The sequence below is a fragment of the Otolemur garnettii genome, unplaced genomic scaffold (genome assembly GCF_000181295.1).
Source record: "Otolemur garnettii isolate 467f Iridium unplaced genomic scaffold, OtoGar3 scaffold00024, whole genome shotgun sequence".
NCBI classification, from domain to species: Eukaryota; Metazoa; Chordata; class Mammalia; order Primates; family Galagidae; genus Otolemur; species Otolemur garnettii.
In genome coordinates this window covers 8,406,465-8,412,400 of record NW_003852419.1, presented here as the reverse complement: position 1 = coordinate 8,412,400, position 5,936 = coordinate 8,406,465, and the positions used below count along the sequence as shown (strand labels likewise).

At 33.3% G+C, this 5,936-nt stretch overlaps 1 protein-coding gene and 1 non-coding gene across 9 annotated transcripts in view; both read left to right on the top strand.

Annotated features, from left to right (window-relative positions):
• NRXN1 (neurexin 1) overlaps positions 1-5,936 on the top strand; it is a 690,023-nt gene that overhangs the window by 392,566 nt on the left and 291,521 nt on the right. The window lies entirely within an intron of this gene.
• On the top strand, positions 3,407-3,586 carry LOC111724618. Its single transcript, XR_002772885.1, has one exon. It is a non-coding gene; the product is annotated as a small nucleolar RNA SNORA23 (small nucleolar RNA).

The window sequence follows — 5,936 nt, the reverse complement described above, 5'->3', positions numbered from 1 at the left end:
GGTGCGAGAAGACCTTGTTCAATAAGTGGTTTTCCAAAATAAAGTTTTGCTTGAATCTAGTGGTCGCTCCTAATTTTTTTCAAATCAATTTGGTATGTCCAAATTATATAATCACAGGCCATTTAGACATTAGTGATTGAACTACTCAAATAGTCTGTGTTTATGCCAAGTATCCTGCTGCTCTATGAGGCATGGCCAAAGGTCCCAGCTATCTGAGGCAATAACTCAGAATTGTATTTTTTAAACTAAATATGTTTTTATTTGAAAAACATCTTATATTAATAATATAATAATATATAAATGGCAATAAAATTATATTTCTGATTGTGTTTTATGTAAGTTCACAACTAGTAAATAACATGTTACTATTACTTTAAAAATGTATTCAGCAGAAAATGAAAAGTTTTTATTCATAGCTAAACATCTGTGTAATATGCACTTAAATTTGGCTGCAAAAGAATACTGTGTTTAATTGGCTCAAAAGTATCACTCTACTGAAGATATGCAGTCTACATATAAATCATTATTTGGATCAACAAGTGTATTAATCTCAAAAGGTCTGCTAATGATCACTATCAGTGAATATTCAAAATTATAGTTCATTTTAAGCTAATTAGAAAATTATCCTGGTTTTCCAGTAATAGCAATGTCTCATAAAAAACACTCTTAAATAATACCATGAATATGGATGCAATTAAATATTAATCAGATTTAACTTTTAGAATAATACACCACCAATATTCTCATCTTCCCATATAACAGTAACTTAAAATTAGATTATTCTAGTTAGAAAGCTAAAGTTTGTGCCTTCATAGTTTTTTTGAAGAAACCAAATAGTGTGATAGTAAGATGTTATTTCTATAATGGATCCTTACTATGCAAACCTTCATAAAAATATTTTAAAAATTGGATACAGTGAGAAAACAGTACAAATCTGTTCTTTGGGAAAAAATTCATGCATTTCCTAGGATTGACCAGACCAATATTGTTTTGGTTTTCTTCAGATTTTTATTATTTCCTATAAGTGATAAGATTTACCTGAGTAATTACATTTTTTTTGAAGGGAGGAAAGAATATAAAAGAGTTGAAAGACAAACAGCATTAATAAACAGCATCATCATTGTTAACACAGAGAACATTCCATATATTAAACAGTACAATTATTTAATAATCCTTCATTAAAAAACATATACAATAGCTGCAAAATTAATTATTGCAGAGTCTTTAAGTACATCGAATTATTTTAATCTGTGACACTTCTCTTCAAACACATTTTTTATTGGAACAAATATAAATAATTAAACACTGCAAATCATGTCTATTATTTAGTTAATGAGTATAAGCCAAATATTTGTTGAACATTTTCTACGTTTTTACTGAAAGCTCACTTTATTTATATGCCTATAAATGGTAAGAGGGTAGGCATTGGCTTGTAACAGAATGGAATAGAAATAGCAGAACACAGAGATTTTGTTTACTTTATTTAATTACCCATGCCTTAGAACCTGTAGATAGTAAAAAATCATTTTTAATGAAAAAATTTGAATGATGTCTTTATTAACTTCTACCTTTCCTGTCTTAAGTAACTTAGTTTCTAAACCTCAGCCTTCTCATTTATAAAATGAGGGCTCTCGTGGAATTAGACTAAGTGGAGTAAGGCCTGTGAGGAGCCTAGCATGGTGTTCAGTATAAGTGTTGAATAAATGAGAGCTGTTATCATTTTACATTAATGACTTGAATTAGGCATTCTATTTTTTGTTGATATATCATGTCTTTAGTGTTCATAGCAAACACTGAGGTCGATGTTAACTCCCTTTCTCAACCCAAGAAAAATTAGACTCAGTAACTTAGCTGGACTTTTTTGAAAATATTAATAGTAGCTTTGTCAAGAAATAGAGCACCCTGGTGCTAAAGGCTATAGCAATACTCAGAGAATTTGTTCTTTTAGTGTATAAAGTACTTTATAGTCTTGTATTCTTGGTCCTGTTTAAAATGTGGAGATGGAGCCTCATACTTTGTTGTCTGGATGTTTGGGTGGAAAAGTTTGAGGATGAAGCAATAAATGGTGTACAATAAAATAAAATAACATATTTGCTGCAATTTTGAAATGGAAATTAGATATGTATTTACTCTTTATAGAAAATGTAGTTTACATGATTAATCTACTAATATCCTGTAGGTTATTAAAATAGGAAGTTAAGAAGACTCAAATGTTTTAGCATCAAACATCTTAACACTAGAAAGTTAGCTTATTTTGAAAGATATGTTGATTTTTAAAAAATGTGAATGAAAACTAGAAAAATGTGTGTTGCAATCAAGTGTAATTAAATATGGGATGAGCTTTTATTTCTTGTCCTTTTATGTAGGGCAGGTCTTAAACTAAGGCCAAGAGGTATTTGAGACCTGTACATTCTGAGAGCTACTTGCAGGTGAGCTAGAATAAAACCCCTAAATCCTAATTGACAGAAGCCAAGACCCTCCATACCACATAACTTTCAAATCAAAATAAGTAGAGAACTGATAGATGCTCAAAGAAAAGCTATTACTCTCTTCTTAAAGCCAGAAAGTGATATACCATGGGACAGACTTGTAATGACTGGAGCTGACTATCAGATGAAGGTGTGGGAACTGTATTTCCTTGCGTTAATGTCTGCTTGGCTAGTAAATGGGCTGACAGCAGGGGGATAGCAGTGGAGCACTCTGCACACCCAGTGTCTGGTGAAATGAGGCTACCTGTGTCTCTCTTGGTTCAGTGGACATATTAGAAAGTTGCTGGGCATAGGCCCATTGTGCTGGTATAAAAGAGAACTGCCCACTGAATGAGAGCACCCCAGTAGCATGAGGTCCTGAATTGGAAGTGGAACTGTGCAGTACATTTCAGAAAAATGCCCAGCATTTGGACACTAGACCAACGGCTGGATACCCCAGCCAGCCATTGCACCCGTAAAATCAGCCATAACTAACGGGTGGAGCATTGCAACTATCCCTGGCCTGGAAGGAAACATGTGCCTTTTCCTCCTCCACTTCCTCACCTAGTGCCTGAGAAGAAGCTGAGGAAAGGGGAAAAGGAGGTCTGTGTGTCTTATCCCAAGCTAGTCTTGTGCACCTCCTACCTGCAAGCTTATAATTAAGGTCCTACCTAACTTATTCTGGATGAGTAGCAAAGAAGAGATTTGGAGCAGCTGAAAAGCTGTTAAAATTTGGGCCAACATATTTTTAAGAGAGCTTTACGAAATATGACAGTTGATTCAGTGTAGTATAGATTAGAAAAATGGTTAGAACTAAAACCATATTTGTTTATCGAGTTTAGATTTTTTAATAATTAGAATATTTTTGTGGGGAAAACTGGCATACATGAAAGAATGTAGATAGCCTTTGGTGTATTTAAGTTCAAGTTCCCGTGGCTGTTGTAACGTCTGCATAGTTCTCATCTATGGCTGGTAGCAGTGTCTGTGTTTTGCGTGAAGATCTTGCTATCCACACAAACGTCATGCAGCCCAAGAGAAGCTTGGGATCTTAGGACTGGTCTAGTGTTGTCTCTTAAGACGTATCTACCACTGGCCAGCCTCCAGATTCCCTCACACAGAACGTTGGGAATAGAGATGAATTGGGGGGAATTTAGTGCATGTATCTATAGTAACTCATTGTAAATAATTTTCAAAAACTCAAGTTCCATCGTATATCTGCAGCTCTCTGTGTTCTTATTGGTAGAAGTGAATTAATAGTAACAACTTCCTATAGAAAGATCAATGAAAATTTTAAATATATATATGCATGTATGTGTATATGTATGTATATATGAAGCTACTGTAACAGAGTATAACATCAGTAAATATCAGGGTTTTTTTTTCAAATGTGACCACAAGGGATTATTCAAACAATGAGTTGAGTGGTATTATACTCTTAGTCGATTCATATAACTCTTCTAACCTAAGAAGTTTTTATTGTTTATTTTTTAATGTCAGGCAGATAAAATGTGGAGATAGTTTTGGTGAATATGTCTTGCCTCTCTTGACAAATAGTAAATCATTTTGATTAACCTGTTTATATTCTATTAGTAAGTTTCTGGTGAATTTTAGTATCTAAAGTATATTTGTGAATTTTTTCTTTTTATTTATTTATTTTTTGAGACAGAGTCTCACTTTGTCACCCTGGGTAGAGTGCTATGGCATCATAGCTCACAGCAACCTCAAACTCTTGGGCTCAAGTGATTCTCTTGCCTCAGCCTCCTGAGTAGCTGAGACTACAGGAGCCCACCAGAATGCATGGCTGTTTTTAGAGATGGCAGTCTCATTCTGTCTTATGTTGGTCTTGAACCTGTGAGCTCAGGCAGTCCACCTGCCTCAGCCCCCCAGAGTGCTGGGATTACAGAATTTATTCTATGTATTTTGTCTGGGAAAAGAGTGTTAGGAGAATAGCTATTTTTAACCTAATATATACGTAGGGTATGAATTTCAATATAGCTATATGATCCTAAAATGTGCATTACTCACGTTCACTGGGTATATGTACGGGGTATGTGCATATGATATATATAGCATATATATAATGTGTGTATATACCACATACACATCGTGTATACACATACATTACCTACCAGGCTCATTGCATTCATAATAGATAAAACATATTACACAAGTGACAAATTTTTAAACATCATTTGAATAGTAGAATAAAGATAAGCAAAGAAAATCTCCTGGACATTATTTATGATTGTCAGCTTGAGAGCCTATAATTTCAACTCATTGGGAGACTCAGGTAATTTTAAACATGCTGTGCTGAGGGCTAATGATTGCAGAGGATGTGGTGTGCTGATGCTCGGGTCTACCTAGAGAACATAGCTACCAAGGAGAGAATGGGATTAGGCTGTCCAAAGCAATGTAATAAGGAGTAATGGAGTAAAATTAAATCAGGACAATTTCAGCTGACTAGAGAGAAAAAAATGTCCTATGAGATCTTATTATCTTCTGACACATTCTCACATGGGAAATTGTGAAAATGCTAGGACTTGCATAACTTAAAATTGTCCTGACCACCTAGCAAAGATTTTTAATTGTAAGAACCTGTCCTAAAACTGGTTTTCAAAGGCCTACTTAGGAATAAGAAAAAATAAACAAACAAAAATGATGTGTATGAATATGTGTGCATATATATATGTGTATATATAAAACTTATTGTACTATATACATATTCATATGAACTCACACATATCATTTTTAGGGAAAATTTTACAAGTAAAGCAGTTTTTAGAAATTCCTTTGGATGGTGGAGATGGCAAATTTCTCATTTGTTTTATTAAGATATAATTCACATACAATATAATTCACTTATTTACAGTGTACAATAATGTACTTTTAATATATTTACAGAATGTGAAATCATCCAATAATAACTGTGAAAGATTTTTGTACCTCCTAAAAGAAATCCCTCTCTTTTTATCACCCAAGTCCTAAACAACTATTATTGTATCCGTATTCCTTTATTTATTCTGGACATTTCATATAAATAGAATCATACAATAGGTGGTCATTGGAAGTGCTTTTTTTAGTTGTAAGTTTTCAAGGTTCATCTACATGTAGTGTGTATCTTCATTTCTTTTAAGCGCTGTATAATTTTCCATCTTATACTGCAATGTTATATCCATCATCAGTTGATCATTTAGGTTATTTCCACTTTTCCATTATCATAAATAATGCAGCTATAAGCATTCATATACAAGTTTTGATGTGGAAAGTGCTTTTCTGTCTGGTGTTTATATTTTTATGATATCTATGTGTATGATCTTGAACAATATAGAATTCTATAACATTGATTCTGTCCATTGTGTTTTGAAGGTCGTCTCTTTTTGGATCCTTGAAGGAATTGAAATGAACTATAATGCATATTCAGACTTTTAAAAATATTTTTGAAGTATTAGAGCTAGTGCTTTTTTGTAG